Source organism: Schistocerca serialis, chromosome 12 (genome assembly GCF_023864345.2).
Source record: "Schistocerca serialis cubense isolate TAMUIC-IGC-003099 chromosome 12, iqSchSeri2.2, whole genome shotgun sequence".
NCBI classification, from domain to species: domain Eukaryota; kingdom Metazoa; phylum Arthropoda; class Insecta; order Orthoptera; family Acrididae; genus Schistocerca; species Schistocerca serialis.
The window spans coordinates 124,433,364-124,451,621 of NC_064649.1; positions in this window are offsets into that span (position 1 = coordinate 124,433,364).

Below are 18,258 nucleotides of genomic sequence, written 5' to 3' on the forward strand. Positions count from 1 at the left end.
ATTTCTTAACGTCCTCGCGTGGGTCCTCGAAGAGATATATCAGAATGGTGGTCATCAGACGTATTAGATCGTTTTTGAAGACGATGTGGTTAGCTGAGACAGACTCGCCGTTCTCGTCCTTTTTAGTGGGTGGGTGATCTGGCCCGTCCATTGTCTTGATCTGGGCGTGGACTTCGGTGTTAGATGGTTCCTTGGGTCTGCGGGGGCACTTGTATGACAGGGCGGAGTGCGTTCCTGAGCAGTTTGCGCATTTTTCGTCCCTGAGGTTGCATTGTGAGAGGCTGTGCTGCCCTCCACACCTAGCGCATTTGGCTTGTTGTGCGCACTTTCTGGTGCAGTGCTCTAAGGATAAGCATCGGCCACATTGTGCTGGTTGGGGAGGGAGGTCATGTGGTGGTTCCGCCATTCTTCGTTTGAAGTACAGGGTGGCGCAGATGGATCGGGTGGTTTTAAAATACTTGTCAAACTGTCAATTGTAAAGGAATTGGATTGAAATAAAGTGCAAAACGTGTAGTTACAATGGAAGTTTATTAACAAAAAAATAGTAATGTTAGTTTTTAAAAATTACATCCATCAAATGCCCTCCTTCTCGAGCGACGCATTCTTGGAGTCGGTCCTTAACGTTCCGCATTGCCCGCTCAAGCACATCACCAGGAATTGATGTGATTTCGGTGTGAATTGCTGCCTTCAACTCCTGAATGGTCCGGGGTTTGTTCATGTAGACCCTTGCTTTTAAATAGCCCCATAAGAAAAAGTCACATACCGTGAGGTCCGGCGAGCGAGGGGGCCAATGGACATCTCCATTACGGGAAATCAAATGGCCAGGGAACAGAGTGCGTACAGCTTGCATTGATATCCTAGCGGTATGTGCAGTTGCCCCGTCTTGTTGGAACCACATATTGCCCATGTCGTAATTGTTCTCTTCAAGTTGTGGGAGAAGAAAATCTTCAATCATGTTCACATAACGCTGCGAATTAACAGTAACCGCCTGCTCCCTTCATTTTCAAAAAAGTAAGGACCAATTATCCCTACCTTAGAAACCCCACACCAAACCGTCACTTTGTCACTATGGAGAGGCCGTTGGTGTAGATCTCTTGGGTTAGTGTCGGCCCAGTAACGGCAATTTTGCTTGTTTACGTATCCGTTAATGTGAAAGTGAGCCTCGTCAGACATCATGATAATCAGGTTTACATCTTCCAATAACTCCAACATCTGTTGGCTAAACTGAAGCCTTTGAAGATGGTCTGTTGGGAGAATCTTCTGTACCAACAGGATTTTATAGGGGTGGAATTTCAGTTCTTCGTTAAGAATCCTTTGAAGGCTCCGACGTGACATTCCAAGAGCTTGAGCACGACGTCTCGTTGATCGACGTGGGCTCGCAGTGACATCGCGTCTCACACGCTCCACGTTCTCAGGCGTTGTTATTGTTGGCGGTCTAGGCGTCCATTTTGGAGCACATGAACCAGTAGTGCGGAAATTATGCACCCAACTCAATATCGTATCTCGCTTAGGAACACTACCGCGAGGTGGGATGTTGAAACGCCGGCGAAAGGCACGCGTCACAGCAACAATTGACTCGTTATTGCGTATGAACTCTTCCACTGCGAAAACACGATGCTCAACGGACCACGTAGCCATCGCGACTGACTGCCAGCCTGCAACTGAAACTTCCCGTCCCCCCCCACCACAGGACGAAGTCGCCGAACACCTGGCTCCCCCCCTCCAGACGTACAGTCCACTTCAAAACCACCCGATCCATCTGCGCCACCCTGTATATGCCGGCGCCTTCTGTCAGCACTTGGTCGACTGTCTACTGGTCGTGTGTTATGACCTGGAACTTTTTGGTTGGCTGTCGGTTTTTGCTGAAGATGATGCGCCATGCTTTCTCTACGTGCAGTCCTTGTTTTAGCATTTGTTTTTTGATTTCCTCCTCGTGTGTGGTGACTGGAATCGTTTTGAAAATTACTGAGAGGGATGATATGATTTTGTGGTTGTGATTGGACCTCGGTCGCCTTGGTTTTTGCCATTGGATCTTCGCTGTGGGGTAGCCCGAATTTCGGAGATCTTTCTGTAGTTCCCCTTGCATCCCTTTCACCCTGAGCTCCAGGAACGCCTTCTGGAATCTTGTGACTGTGAGGCTTTTGATGTTATTTTTGACTGTGCTTTTGCCCAATTGACGAATCGTGGAAGCGAGCTGGTGTTGCGTGATATCAGTGGGCAAGCCTGTTATGACGTATGTGTGGCAGACTAGGTCGCACATGGAGTGTGTGCGCGCACTCGGACTGCAGTTCCCTGTTGATGTACGTGGGCTGGAGATGGAGATGTTCCAGCTTCTGCTGTCTGGTGTTGGTGCTGAGGGGGTGTCTGTGTTCTGGACTTTTTCTTCTTGCCTGGCTGGGGATGGAGGGTTGTGGGTCCTGGTGCAGTCCATGTTAATGCGATGTCCTTGTTTGTGTGTGTGTGTGTGTGTGTGGTCGTACAAGGGGTGTGCCGCACACCCGCTTAGTTGGTACCTTGCTCGGCAGATGCCTCGCCTGAAGGTTTCCATAGGTTATGCAGCCCTGTCTTTACACGTGCACGGGAAACAGGGCTGCGCCGCCGGACCTGACACGGAGAAGTCCCTAAGTTCAGAGGTGGCAGACCTGTTCTGCCGTACTCTCTACGCATATTTGACGTACTCGGACGTTGAGTAGTCTTGTGGTGGAGGTTCTTTGTCCTTTGACATTTCCTCCAAGCCTGTACGTTAAATTTTGCATGTGACATGCACCTTTTTGTTTTACCATTGCTTTTTATGCTGATTTTTGTGAACCGGTATTTTGTGTTTATGGTAATTTTTGGTTTTTAACTTAGGATGCATTTTGGCCTCCTGTGTTTTAGGTTGTCGGTGTTGTAATTCCCTAAGTTATTTATCAGTTGGTTTTCAGAGTGGCTCGCGGTTTGGTAGAATGCTACCGCGAGTTCTCTGAACCTATCTTTCAACATCTTTACTTCCGTTGCCTCGTGGGTGTCGGCAGTGGGGAAGCGCGTCCTGACGTGAATTGCCCGTCTGAGTGCCCGATTTTGGACACTCTGCAGCCTTTGCAGGTGCGTTTTGGCTGCATAGCCGCAGACTGGGCAGGCATATTAGATGATAGGGCGGACAAGCGTACAGTACAGCCTCACTCCTGTAGTTGCCGCCAACGTGCTTTCGGTATTTAGAAGGGGGTAAATGTCGAGTCTGGCGCTGGTCTTCCTTCTGATGTCGTCGATATGTGCGCGCCATGTCAGTCTTTTGTCAAGGGTGACACCCAGGTATTTGGCCGTGGCCCTCCATGGGATGTCACGTCTGTGTAGTCGTAGTTATCTGTTTTGTCGTGGGCGGTGGGCAGGGTTGCGTTTGCCTCTCCTTTGGGTGAGCATTATCGCCTGTGTCTTCTCCCCATTTATTGTAATCCGCCATTTCCTGGCCCAGGCTACCGTCTGGTGTAATAGATTTTGGAGTCTTGTCGTCACTATCCTCCTATTTGTACTAACGGCGAAGAATGCCGTGTCATCGGCGTTTTGGGCTGTCTGGGTCTGTGGGGCAGACGGTGTGTCGGCCGTGTACAGGTTGTACAGTATTGGGCCTAACACCGAGCCCTGTGGTACTCCAGCTTTGATGGTGCGCTTTGAGGACCTCGCAGTGTCCACTTTGACGCAAAATGTGCGGTTGGCTAGGTAGCTCTTCAGGAGCTTAACGACATGGCCAGGGAATTCTAACGTGTACAATTTGTACAGTAGTCCAGTGTGCCACACACTGTCGAAGGCCTTGGCTACGTCTAGCAGCACTAGTCCACAGTAGCCTTTCCGGTTAAAGGCTTCTGTTGCGGCTTCGACCACTCGCATGAGTTGTTGGGGTGCTGAGTGTTGGTTGCGAAATCCGAACTGGAATTTGGGGAGCATGTTCTCTCTCCTTATGTGCCTGTCTAGGAGGAGGCGCTCGTACAGCTTACTCAGTGTTGGGAGTAGGCTTATGGGGCGATGGTGCTGGGGAAAGATGGGATCTTTTCCAGGCTTAGCGATCGCGACCACTTTCGCGTGTTTCCACTGTTTAGGGAATTTTTGTGATCGCGTGATTTCGTTGAACGTTTTTGTCAATTTTTCTATCACTAGCTGGGGCAGGTGCTTAAGCAGTTCATTGGTGAGGAGATCGTGACCTGGGGCTTTCTTGTTGGGCAGCGATTTGATGGCTTTCGCTACCTCCTCCGTGGAGAAGGCAGGTGGATCGTCATCGACGTCGTCATCCGCTCCCAGAAATGCGGTTAGTTGTCTGCGGACCATTCTTTCATGTTTGTGATCCTGTGCCTCTGCTGGTGTGAACTGTTTCTCGAAGACGTCGGCGAGTGTGTTGGGCGCTGAACACTAGTCCTCTCTCGCCGTGCAGAGGCGGCATTCTTGCGCGTCTTTTAGTGAACTGAACTGCTTGGTGGATTGCCAGAGGCTGTTATTTTTGCTTTGAGAGCTGTAAGACGGTTTGACCATTGCTGGTTTCTGTGCTCAGTGAGCGCTACCTTAAGTTCTCTCTGTAGCCTATTAAGCAGCTTCCTGGTGTCCGGATTTCGCGTTAAGTTCCCATTCCTTCGCGGTCCTGTTTTTATGCCTAATCTGGGCAAGCAGCTGGGGTGGCAGTCGCTGTGTGTGGGGAGGGGGCGGAGGTAGTTCAGGTGTTGCGCCCTGTGCTGCTTGCAGGACCGTGTCAGTGAAAGTACTCAGCGTTTGTTCTGTATCCTCTGTCGGGAGCGGGGTGTTGGTAAGTTCTTTCATAACTTGTGTTTTGAATCTTTCCCAGTCAATGCTTTTGTACGAGATTGAACGCTGGTTGCGCGGTAGCCAGCCGCCCATGTCAATCTCGAATGTGACAGGATTGTGATCGGACGACATTCTATTCAGTGAATGCGCCGTCACAAATACTGCGAGACCTTTGGTGATTGCTACGTCGATTACATCCGGGTTGTTTCCGTTTCTGGGAAAGTGTGTGGGCTCCTCGGAGGCGCACACACTGCATGTGGTGGATGCGCGCGATGCTTTTTAATTGTCGGCCGGCTTGGTTCGTCCTCAAGTTACATTCGGAGTGCTTGGAGTTAAGGTCTCCTCCAAGTATCAGCTTGCCTCCAATTTGTCCCAATTTGACGATGTCGCCTTCAACTAACCTGTGGTTTTTGGGTTGTCGATATGCTGACACCACAGTTACCGGTCCTGTGGATGTCTGTACCTCTAGTGCTACTGTTTCCAACTGCGTCATTTCTGGTGTGTGAATCTGGTGGTGCGGAATCCCCCTTTTTATATAGATTGCTACCCCGCCCCCTGCAGTTGGTCGGTCTCGTCTGTAGCCGAGGTAGTTTGGTGCAGAAACTCTGATTCCCGGTTTCAGGTTGGTCTCCTGCACCATGCATATGTCTATTTCTTCTTCCGCCAGGAGTTGTCTAAATTCTAGACCCTTAGGGAAGAGGCTCATGGCGTTAAACGTGCATAGTTTAAAACCCTGAATTGCTGGCCTAGCTATGTTGCGGTGTTGTAGCACTTGTTGTCGCAGTGGTCTGCGAGGGCCTAACTGCCGATGAGATGTCGTCGGAGAGCTGGTCAAATTTCTTTGTCATGGTCTGCATCAGCTTGTCCATGAGCTTGATGACTTCCGTCAAGGCTTGGGAGAAGTGGTGTAAGGGTGTGTTGCTTGTTTGTGTTGTTGTTGCTGCTGGGTTCGTGTTTTCTGTTGTGGGGGTCTGTGCGGGTGATACTGCTCTTGCGTAAGAGCGTGTGTCGTCCTGTGTTCGTGTACTTGGGCTGGAAGTTTGCGTGTTTGTGTTGTCTTCTTTTTCTTTGTTTCGTGGTTTTGTTTTAGTGTCTTCTGTTTGCGTTTTTTGAGTGGTGCTGGTTTGTTTGTTAGTGTTGTTTCGTGTTAGTGCGTGGTTGGTGTTTCTGTTGTTTGTGATCTGCCCTGTTTGTCGGGCCTTGGCCCTCTTGTGTGCTGGACAGCCTTGGTAACTGGCTGTGTGGGCGCCGCTGCAGTTTGCGCATTTAGGCTTGTCTTGGGGCGTCATTCGGCACTCCCTGGACGCGTGGTTGCCAGCGCACCGCACGCAGCGTGGTGGCATTTCACAGTGATAATTAACATGCCCAATGATAATTAACATGCCCAATGATTTGGCAATTGAAGCACTGAGGTGCCCTTGATCTCTGCTTTAGTGGTTCCGTGGTTATTCCAAGGCCTATTAGTCGGGTTTCCTGGAACAGCTTCTGGTGCTGTGGGGTGTCGGTTAGTGTGGCACAGTAGAGAGGGTCTCGGTTGTTTGAGCCCTGTTTGCGTACCGATCTTACGTCGTATCCTTTCGCCGTTATGGCTTCTTTGATATCGACGGGATCGGTGCGTGTGGGGAAGCCTCTCAAAACGACTTTCAGGGTCTTCTGTGCACCTGTTGGGTACGTGTAGTGTGCTATTTTGTGTGTTTTTAGGGTGTTTTTGATGGTGGTGTAGTCGTCTAGGGTTTTTAATGTGATTTTGATCTTATCTCCGCCGGCGGATTTTGCGTGGAAGCGCTCGTCGCCTATGGCGGCGGTGATCAGATCGTACATCTTTTTGTAGGTGTCAGGAAATGTAGCTATTATGGGTGGCAGTTTTTCGTGCTTTGGGGTGCGTGTGTTTTGCTGTGTCGTTGGTGGTGGTGCTTGTGCTTGTGTTCTGCCGTACCTTTTTTTTTCTTTTTTTGGCACATTTCATTCCCTCCCTTATGGGGAGGGCGGGCCTTTTTAGAGCTTGCTATTTGCTCTTTTTCGGCCGTTGGTGTTCAATACAATTTCTGCTTTTTGGAGTTACATTTGCTTGCAATTGTGCCAAGCATTATTATTCTGGTATAATATGGAGTTTACATTATTGTTTGTGAGCAGTACAGGGTTTATACTATTTTGATATTCAGGAGACATTTATGAAGTTCTTTTAGGAGACATATAAATAAGTGCTTTTTTAAAAAAAGAGATAAATGAATAAATTAGGGTATGAGAATATATATATATATATATATATATATATATATATATATATGTATATATATATGTATATGTATATAGTATAAGTTTAACAAAAAAAACGTAATGAGAGAGATATAGGTTTAACAAAAACATAAGTTTAACAAAAACATATAAGTTGAAGAAAAACAATAAATCATATATGTTGAGGAAAAACAATAAGGCATATAAGTTTAAGAAAAACATATAAATTAGAAGTAGCATAGATTTATAAAAGTAACATGTAAATTTGAGAAGTTTATATGACTATGAGAGTCATATAATTAAGGAGATGACATATATTTAAGAGGGAAGTGTATCTATTCAGATTTTCGTTTTATTGCTGTTGCTTGTTTGTGTATGTGATCGTTTTGTTGCGGTGCGTGTGCGTATGTGTGACTGTGTGTGTGTGCGTATGTGTGACTGTGTGTGTGTGTGTGTGTGTGTGTGTGTGTGTGTGTGTGTGTGTGTGTGTGTAGGGCCGTTGCCTACATCCTGGCGTCGAGATGGGGGGGGACAGTGGGTGCCGCTTACGAGTGGGATCATGGTGGGAGCAAGGTCGGGAAAATGGAAGGTCGTATTTTGTGCCACTGTACGCGCTGGATGGGTGTATTTGAACTTAGGGCGCCTCCTTTCCCGGATTTCAGAGGTCAGTACGTCTTCCATGTCTGGTCGTTTCGTCAGTATGTGCTTGCCGTAGTTGGCGCGTAGTTTCGTAAGTCGAGTTTGTAACGGTTCTATGTTTGTGATGTCGTACACGTCGTTGCTCGGCGTCTGGGGGGGGGGGGGGGAGTTTGGTGATGCTGCGAAGTAGTCTTCTTTCGGTTCTGTAGTCTCTGTCCGTTTGGCTCTTCGCCAGACCAGCCAGGGGTGCGGCTGCATACTCCATGACCGGCCTGACGAAGGTCTTGTATGTGTGCAGGGCCGTCTCCAGGCGGCAGCCGTGGAGGCGACCCTGCACCTGTCGTATGAGTCCTTGTCTTTTTCTTGTTCTGTTGAGGAGGTAGTTGATGTGCGTCTGCCAGTTTAGATGCTTGTCTATGAACACGCCTAAGTATTTCGCGGTGTTAGTGAGCGTCCGTGGCGTGTTCCATAGGGTCAGTTGTAAGTCGCCAGTGTCTTGGTTTCTGTTCTTGGTTCGGTGTCTGTGTTGGAAGAATATGGTCTGTGTCTTGGTCGGGTTGGGTCGAATTCGCCACTGCGTCATCCAGGTCTGAAGTTTTTGTAGGTAGTCTGTCGTTTTCCGTTGTATGGTCCTGGTGTTTGGTGCAGTGTCGTCTGCATATAGTGCGACTGTCTCGTTTGGTGTCGCCGTGGTGGGGATGTCTGCTGTATACAGCGCGTACAGGGTCGGTGGCAGGGTGCCTCCTTGCGGGACGCCTGCCTGTTGCGTGAACGGGTCGGATTGTTGGTCCCCTACATGTATCCTGCATATCCTGTTACTAAGGTAGGCTTGTATGATCTTAATGAATTTGGTGGGGATTCCTAGTCGGCTTAGTTTAAGGAGGAGCCCTTGATGCCACAACTTGTCGAATGCACGCTCGATGTCAAGGAATACTGCGAGCGTGCATCGTCCGTCGTTGAATCCCTTAGTGATGCTGTTGGTGAGTTTAAAGAGAGGGTCGTTCGTCGAGTGATTGGGTCTGAAGCCTGCCTGGATTGTCGGGGGTAGTCCTTTGTCTTCTGTGAATTTTCTAAGTCTGTTCGCTAATATGCGTTTGTAGGTCTTCCCTATAACGTCCAGCAGAGAGATTGGTCTGTATGAGCGGGGGTCAGTCTTCGGTTTGTCAGGCTTGAGGATCATTATCGTCTTACTCGTCTTCCAGCTGGTCGGTAGCGTTTCGTAGGGGAGGCAGTAATTGAAGATAATGGAGAGAATGGGGATGAGGATGTGGGGGGGGGGGGGGGGGGCTTTCTGTAGGTGCAGTCGTCGGATTTCGTTTTGTCCAGGAGCAGAGTTACGTCCTGTGTGGATGGCTTCGGCTATTTCCGTGTTGGTTATTTCCTTGGTCAGGTTGTGGTCGTTCTCTGTGTCCACTGTAGCTGTTGTGAGTAGTCGATTCAGTTGTAGTTCAACTGTACGTCTGTGTACTTCGTCAAAGAGATTGTCGTTGGGAAAGGAGTAGACCTCCTGCAGTACCTGTTTGAAGATGGAGGCCTGTTCACGTTTGTCTGTTGTCAGTTCGTTGTTTGTTATTAAGGTGAGTTCAGTAGTTCGTCGTTGTCCCGTTAGTGTTCTGAATTTTTTTCCAGAATTTGCCTCCACTCCTGTAGTCTAGTTGTTGGCAGGTGTCGTCCCACTGTGTTTGTCTATGTGTGGATATTACGTTTCTGACTCTGTTGTTTAGTCTGTTCCAAAGTCGTCTTAGATCTGGGTTGTTTGTACGTCTTATCTCTCTGCGTAGTCGCTTCTTTTGTTGTATTAGCTGTAGTGCCTCACGGGGGATAGTTGGTCTGCAGTTATTTATGATTTTCGTCGGGATTGCTTCGTCGGTGGCTTGTTTGATTGCGTTTTCCAGGCGTCTGGCCACTAGCAATAAGTCATTGTCGTCAGTGATGCTAACTGGGAAGTTTAGTTGGTCTGTGATGACTTCGCCATATCGTTCCCAATTAGCATTTGCGTAGTTGCGGATGGTACGTCTAGTGGGAGGAGGGTCTGGAGGGTTGAGTGCCTCTGTGGAGAAGGTGAGTGGTAGGTGGTCGCTCGTTATGGGATTGCCAATCTTTGGGGAGGTGATGGTGTGTCTCAGTGTGGGGCTAAACAGGATGTGGTCAGGGGCAGACTGTCCGTTGTGCCCTATGAAGGTGTATTTATAGATGGGAAGGCGGTCTATTGGTTGCGTTGCTAGTACGTCAAAGAGTGTGCGTCCGTTTTGGTTATCTGTCCAGTCTCAGAGTTGGGGGTGTCTGGCGTTGAGGTCGGATAAGAGAATGAATTTGTCCAGGGTTTGTAGGTGTTGTAGGAATTGGAGTGGGAGGGGACTGTCGGGGGGGTTGTATAGGCATGCCACTGTGATTGTACGTCTGTTGGTTCCCCTGATTTTCATCATTATCGCCTCTAGGTTTTGTAGTGCTAGGGGGAGAGGGATTTCGGTGGCGGGTATCGAGTTTAGGACGTACAGAGCTACGCCTCCCCTACCGTCAGCCCTATCTTTACGGAAGCAGTTGACTTTAGGGATATTTCAGTCCCTTCCCTCTTTCAGCCAGGTTTCGGCCACGCCCGCTACATGTATGTGGTCATTTATGAGAGTGTGCATTAGCAGTGTTCGTCTGTTTACTATCCCCCTCGCATTTACGAAGAGGAAGTTTGTGTGGGTGTGAGCAGTGTTATCCATGTGTTAGTCTTGGAGGAAGTGTTGTCCTGCTGCTTTAACTTCTGGTAGGTGGGCGGGGTGTGCGGTGAGTGTCGTCGGGAGACCCATTTTGAGTGTTTTCTGTTGGTTCGTTTAGAGTGTCATCATGTGCGCTGAGGAGTCTAGTTTGTGGGTGCCACTGATCTTTAATGGTGATGTGCAGCCTGCATCCTGTTTGGGTGGCTTTTATTGATTTTTCCAGGGTTTGGAAAGCGACCTGGTTGATAGTTTTAATGATGTCCTCCTTCCTGTCCTGAAACAGGTTAATCAGGGTGCCGGGTAGGACCCTCAGGAAGTCCGCCTTCAGCACCACCTCCTGCTGGATGTCCTCCACTGCGATCTGTGCTGGCTCGTCTATTAGCTTGATGGGGGCTTGAAGCTCTGGTTTCGGAGCCTCCTTGGGGCGCAGTGGGCAGCGGTAGGAGAGTGCTGAATGGGGGCCTTCGCAGTTGGCGCATTTTTCAGCGCCAAGGCTGTTGCATTGGGAGAGCGAGTGGTCTCCGCTGCACTGAGGGCACTTTGGCTTACTTACGCATTTTGTAGTTTGGTGTTCAAACGATAGACATAGACCACACTGGGGGGAGTGGTCTCCGCTGCACTGAGGGCACTTTGGCTTACTTACGCATTTTGTAGTTTGGTGTTCAAACGATAGACATAGACCACACTGGGGGGAGTGGTCTCCGCTGCACTGAGGGCACTTTGGCTTACTTACGCATTTTGTAGTTTGGTGTTCAAACGATAGACATAGACCACACTGGGGGGAGTGGTCTCCGCTGCACTGAGGGCACTTTGGCTTACTTACGCATTTTGTAGTTTGGTGTTCAAACGATAGACATAGACCACACTGGGCGGGTTGTGGTGGGGGGAAATTGGAGGGCTCTGTCTCTTTCCGTGAATAGTCTATGACGACTCCTTGCGTTAGTATTCTGTCGAGGGTCTCCTGATCCCTCGTTATTACACGGATCATCTTTGTGGGGGCGTTCCTGGCGCGAGATTTGATTCGCCACGCCCTCTCAATGGTGAGGCCTTGATTTTGAAGTTGTTTCCGGACTTCTTGGTCTTCGACATCGTGGGGAACCTTCTTGATGACTGTCGATAGGGGGGGCCTGCCTTGATCACGCCTGTGCTGTCTTTCTTTAGGTTCGCGAGGACAGAGTTGTCTCACTACAATTTTGTGGTGTAAATGGAGTCTAAATAGTTTTTGTAGGTGGGTTTCTTCTCCCGGCTTAGCAATTTTGATAAAGGCGATGCCATCTGCCGTACCCCCACGCACATACCAATTTATACGCGATCGGCGCGCTCCTAGCGGCGTCAGACGGAAACTTTCCCTACTCTCTGACTAGCCCTCGTATTTTTCTCAGAGTATTTGCACATGTTATCTGTAGCATGGATTGATCACCGCGGTCTTATTTCATCATCACGGTGTCTGTGGCATGACTAGCTGACCACACGAGTGGACATCTGCCCATCGGATCTAAGTGAAAAATTTTGCACAACGGATTTTATAACGCTAATTTGTCGCCCTGACTCGTATGCAAATCTGGTTGGTTTCTAGCCATATCCTCAGTATATGCTAGAATGTTCAGATGTGCTGACCTACAAACACTGCCTCCACCAGGTGGTTGCAAACATGAAATACACAAATAATGAGATAATAAAATGACGAAGGAAAGTACTAGCTATGAAATTATACACTCGGTAGTGTTAAATTCTTTACTCTTCTGCAATTTACTCTATACAATTTACTCTATACAAGATTACACAGTACTATCAACATTGTAGTTCTGCCTATTCACATTTGGTAATCGCTCTGTCTGGCACTGTCCTGTGATATATTCGCGGTCGTTAATTCGAGCGCGGAATACTGACATCAGCTATGGCAATTGCAATTGTATTTAGAACTACACTCGGAACGTGAAGCCTCAGCATAGAACGAAAAAGACACGTGATCAGCAATTTACTTTACTTCCCTACCCGCCGTTGCGAATGCACGACCACTACAGTGATCTAACGCTTATCGCTGCAAAGGTTCTCGCCTCAGCGAGATTACACAAATTCTACCTCACCAAAAGCTTCCGTAGGCACCTCCACGGCTGCCGTGGAACACCGAACGATCCTCAGGCTCTCGCTACAAGTCCTCTGTCCCAGTAAAGAGGTCGCACATCTCGCCAGGACCAACCTCTCTCCTCGACGCCCCAGGAACAAGTGTTTCGCAGTCGCTACGCTTTTTCGTAGCTCCAGTTCTCCCCCCCCCCCCCCCTTTAATGTGTGTGGCCAATCATGTTGGGAGAAATAGGGAAGTCCTTACTTTTCTTGTTAACTTACGACTTGACTTACCGTTGATATCTCAAAATTTATCAGGGAAAATGCTAAAACTTTTCTGGAAGTTAGGTAAGTACCAGAGAGTTTCACTTGGGGAAAGTTGTGGCAACCCTGTTGATAGAATCCGAGCTTGTGCTTAGTCTATAAAAAGTTCGATGTCGATGTGACGTTAAACCCTAATCTTCCTTCTTTTTAACATGGCGCATTGTTTCTTCCTTTTAACATGAGAAAATACCTTATAATAAGTAGGTTAGGACCCTTTTTCATCATCACGGTGTCTGTGACACATGACTAGCTGGCCATACGATTCGACTTCCGTGGCGCGCCGAAACCGCAGGCCATGTCTGCGCGTATTTGTAACGGATCGATCGGGCCTGCCGATCTGAAGCTCGTCGTTTCCCACAAATGTTCAAGCCCTGCGCATCGGATCTGGTCTCACTGATCTGCCTGCAGGCCGGGTCTGTTTGTGTGTGACATAGTACGGCAGATATTTGTGGTTTATCAAAGAACCCAGGACTGCGATGCTCCTCGGCAGGCCAGAGGTCACGAGCAATGGATTTCAGTAACAGCAACTCTCTCACCTCAAGTGCGTTGTGCAGTGTGGCATTTTATACACACTTTTGTTATTCTATTACATTTTGACACATCGAAAATAATTTACGTATTAGAAAGTATGGATGATGATAAGAAATAAATTGTGGCAGTCGCTGGCGGTTTGTTTGCTATGTTCTCATACATTTCTCAGAAGAAAAATCACACAATACCTGTAAAATAATAGGCATAACACAGTGACTAATAATCGACAGTAATGAACATAGTAGAACTAACATTTTACTGGTGGGCACCTATAGTGTCCCTTAGACACTTCCTTCAGGAGGCCTACTTTTTTCCAAGGTTATTTTTGAAATCAGTGAAGGTATTTTAAATCTGTCTTGCGACTCCAAGGAAATGCGTATTTTTATCACCAAACGTGTTTCGTTTTATTGAAATAAAATAACAGCAGCAGTCTTAATACACATATACCATTTGGCTTGTTTTTTCCATCTAAAAACAGTTCATTACAAAAGATGCTGGTGTTAGTACCTAAGATTTTTGCTCACGTGGGGCAGAAATACCGAAGTCCTTACTGTTTTTGTTAACTTAGGACTTTACTTACCGTTGATATCTCAAAATTTGTCAGGGAAAAAGCTAAAACTTTTCTGGAAGTTAGGTAAGTATCAGGGAGTTTCACTTGGGGAAAGTTGTGGCAACCCTGTTGATAGAATCCGAGCTTGTGCTTAGTCTCTAAAAAGTTCGATGTCGACGTGACGTTAAACCCTAATCTTCCTTCTTTTTAACATGGCGCATTGTTTCTTCCTTTTAACATGAGAATATACCTTATAAAAAGTAGGATAGGACACTTTACACTTCTAAATTAGATCAATAGTTACACGAAATGTAGAAAATCAAATATTTTTGTTGCCCCTGGAAGCTGTTTGGCTGGTACTGTGTTCTAGTTTCTGGGATAGTAGTTTAGTAATTGCCATTATGCTCAACTCACATTAAATGTTTTCTTGAACAGAGAACAGTGCACAATGTTCCGCGTTCCTTGTAGGGGAAACGTGGGAAGTGCGATGAAAAAGGACTCTTAAAATACCATGTCACTGAACTATAACTTAAACATATTGTTGGGACAATCTCTGTTAATATCACATATTTTGTGAAAGCCAAAACTGCTTGATTTTAAGACCTTTATTACTATTGGTAGTTTCAACAGATTCGTGCCGTCATTTTCAGATTGGCGTTACACGTACGAAAAGAAAACATGTAAACAGTAATCTGTCCAAGATACAAGCATTATTTGGGATGATCCAAATTTTACAAAAAATTTTACATACCATTGCGTATATGTTCACTTACGTATGTCATCGACATTGTGAGAGCACAGTGTAAATACGAGGTGCATTCAAGTGCTAAGGCCTCCGATTTTTTTTCTAATTAACTACTCACCCGAAATCGATGAAACTGGCGTTACTTCTCGGCGTAATCGCCCTGCAGATGTACACATTTTTCACAACGCTGACGCCATGATTCCATGGCAGCGGCGAAGGCTTCTTTAGGAGTCTTTTGACCACTGGAAAATCGCTGAGGCAATAGCAGCACGGCTGGCGAGTGTGCGGCCACGGAGAGTGTCTTTCATTGTTGGAAAAAGCCAAAAGTCACTAGGAGCCAGGTCAGCTGAGAAGAGAGCATGACGAATCACTTCAAAGTTATTATCAAGAAGAAACTGTTGCGTAACGTTAGCTCGATGTGCGGGTGCATTGTATTGGTGAAAAAGCACACGCGCAGCCCTTCCCGGACGTTTTTGTTGCAGTGCAGGAAGGAATTTGTTCTTCAAAACATTTTCGTAGGATGCACCTGTTACCGTAGTGCCCTTTGGAACGCAACGGGTAAGGATTACGCCCTCGCTGTCCCAGAACATGGACACCATCATTTTTTCAGCACTGGCGGTTACCCGAAATTTTTTTGGTGGCGGTGAATCTGTGTGCTTCCAACGAGCTGACTGGCGCTTTGTTTCTGGATTGAAAAATGGCATCCACGTCTCATCCATTGTCACAACCGACGAAAAGAAAGTCCCATTCGTGCTGTCGTTGCGCGTCAACATTGCTAGGCAACATGCCACACGGGCAGCTGTGTGGTCTGTCAGCATTCGTGGCACCCACCTGGATGACACTTTTCGCATTTTCAGGTCATCATGCAGGATTGTGTGCACAGAACCCACAGAAATGCCAACTCTGGAGGCGATCTGTTCAACAGTCATTCGGCGATCCCCCCAAAGCAATTCTCTCCACTTTCTCGATCATGTCGTCAGACAGGGTTGTGTGAGCCCGAGGTTGTTTTGGTTTGTTGTCACATGATGTTCTGCCTTCATTAAACTGTCGCACCGACGAACTCACTTTCGACACATCCATAACTCCATCATCCGTGGTTTCACACCATGCAAATTCAGAAAACGAATGATTGCATGCTGTTCAAGTAAGGAAAACGTCGTCATTTTAAGTATTTAAAACAGTTCTCATTCTCGCCGCTGGCGGTAAAATTCCATCTTCTGTACGGTGCTGCCATCTCTGGGACGTATTGACAATGAACGCGGCCTCATTTTAAAACAATGCGCATGTTTCTATCTCTTTCGAGTCCAGAAAAAAAAATCAGAGACCTTAGAACTTGAATGCACCTCGTACAAGGTGCCCATAAACTAAGTATCCATTTTCATTTTCCAGACATGATACAACAAAATAAACATTACATTTACACACACACACACACACACACACACACACACGCGCGCAAGCGCGCGCGCGCGCGCGCGCGCGCGCGCACGCACAGAGAGAGAGAGAGAGAGAGAGAGAGAGAGAGAGAGAGAGAGAGGGGGGGGCTAATATTGTGCAACATGTCGACCTTCATTGGCAACACACTGTTCCCATCGCCTTGTGGTTGTGTGGAACACGCGCTGTAACATTTGAGGTGTTATTAGCAAGAATGCCTCTGTTATTCACCGTGGCACCTTGGTAGCATAAACTCGGCTCTTGATGAAACCCCAGGCAAAAAAATCCAGGGGAGTGAGTTCTGGGGAACGTGCAGCCCACATGCGACCTTCAGCTCTTCCTATCAACCTGTTAGGAAAGGTCTCGTTCAGGTAGTCCTGGACGATGTTTGCATAGTGGGGTGGTGCCCCATCTTGTTGATACATGATTGTTGTTGTTGTGGTCTTCAGTCCTGAGACTGGTTTGATGCAGCTCTACATGCTACCCTATCCTGTGCAAGTTTCATCATCTCCCAGTACTTACTGCGACCTACATCCTTCTGAATCTGCTTAGTGTATTCATCTCTTGGTCTCCCTCTACGATTTTTACCCTCCACACTGCCCTCCAATGCTAAATTTGTGATCCCTTGATGGCTCAGAACATGTCCTACTAACCAATCCCTTCTTCTAGTCGTGCCGCAAACTCCTCTCCAATTCTGTTCAATACCTCCTCATTAGTTATTTGATCTACTAATCTAATCTTCAGCATTCTTCTATGGCACCACATTTCGAAAGCTTCTATTCTCTTCTTGTCCGAAATATTTATCGTCCATGTTTCACTTCCATACATGGCTACACTCCATAAAAATACTTTCAGAAACGACTTCCTGACACATCTATACTCGATGTTAACAAATTTCTCTTCTTCATAAACGCTTGCCTTGCCATTGCCAGTCTACATTTTATATCCTCTCTACTTCGACCATCGTCAGTTATTTTGCTCCCCAAATAGCAAAACTCCTTTACTACTTAAGTGTCTCATTTCGTAATACAATTCCCTCAGCATCACCCGACTTAATTCGACTACATTCCATTATCCTCGTTTTGCTTTTGTTGATGTTAATCTTATATCCTCCTTTCAAGACACTGTCCATTCCGTTCAACTGCTCTTCCAAGTCTTTTGCTGTCTCTGACAGAATTACAATGTCATCGGCGAACCTCAATTATTTTTATTTCTTCTCCATGGATTTTAATGCCTACTCCGAATTTTTCTTCCGTTTCCTTTACTGCTTGCTCTATATACAGATTGAATAACATCAGGGAGAGGCTACAACCCTGTCTCACTCCCTTCCCAACCACTGCTTTCCTTTCATGCCCCTCGACTCTTATAACTGCCATCTGGTTTCAGTACAAATTGTAACTTTCGCTCCCTGTATTTTACCCCTGCCACCTTGAGAACTTGAAAGAAAGTATTCCAGTTAACATTGTCAAAAGCTTTCTCTAAGTCTACAAATGATAGAAACGTAGGTTTGCCTTTCCTTAGTCTTTCTTCTAAGATAAGTCGTAAGGTCAGTAATGCCTCACGTGTTCCAACATTTCTACGGAATCCAAACTGATCTTCCCCGAGGTTGGCTTCTACCAGTTTTTCCGTTCGTCTGTAAAGAATTCGTGTTAGTATTTTGCAGCCGTGACTTACTAAACTGATAGTTCGGTAATTTTCAGATCTGTCAACACCTGCTTTCTTTGGGATTGGAATTATTATATTCTTCTTGAAGTCTGAGGGTATTTCGCCTGTCTCTTTCATCTTACTCACCAAATGGTAGAATTTTGTCAGGACTGGCTCTCCCAAGGCCGTCAGTAGTTCTAATGGAATGTTGTCTACTCCCAGGGCCTTGTTTCGGCTCCGGTCTTTCAGTGCTCCGTCAATCTCATAACCGTACAGTAAAGCTGCATGCTATAGGGAAAAATTACGGATGTAGTTTCCCCTTGCTTTCTGCCGTTCGCAGTACCAGCATAGCAAGGCCATTTTGGTTATTGTTACAAGGCCAGATCAGTCAATAATCGAGACTGTTGCCCCTGCAACTACTGAAAAGGCTGCTGGCCCTGTTCAGGAACCACACGTTTGTCTGGCCTCTCAACAGATACCCCTCCATTGTGGTTGCGCCTACGGTACGGCCATCTGTATCGCTGAGGCACGCAAGCCTCCCCACCAATGGCAAGGTCCATGGTTCATAGGGGGAGGATACATGATAGAGGCAAGGATACCATCCTGTTGCAACTGTG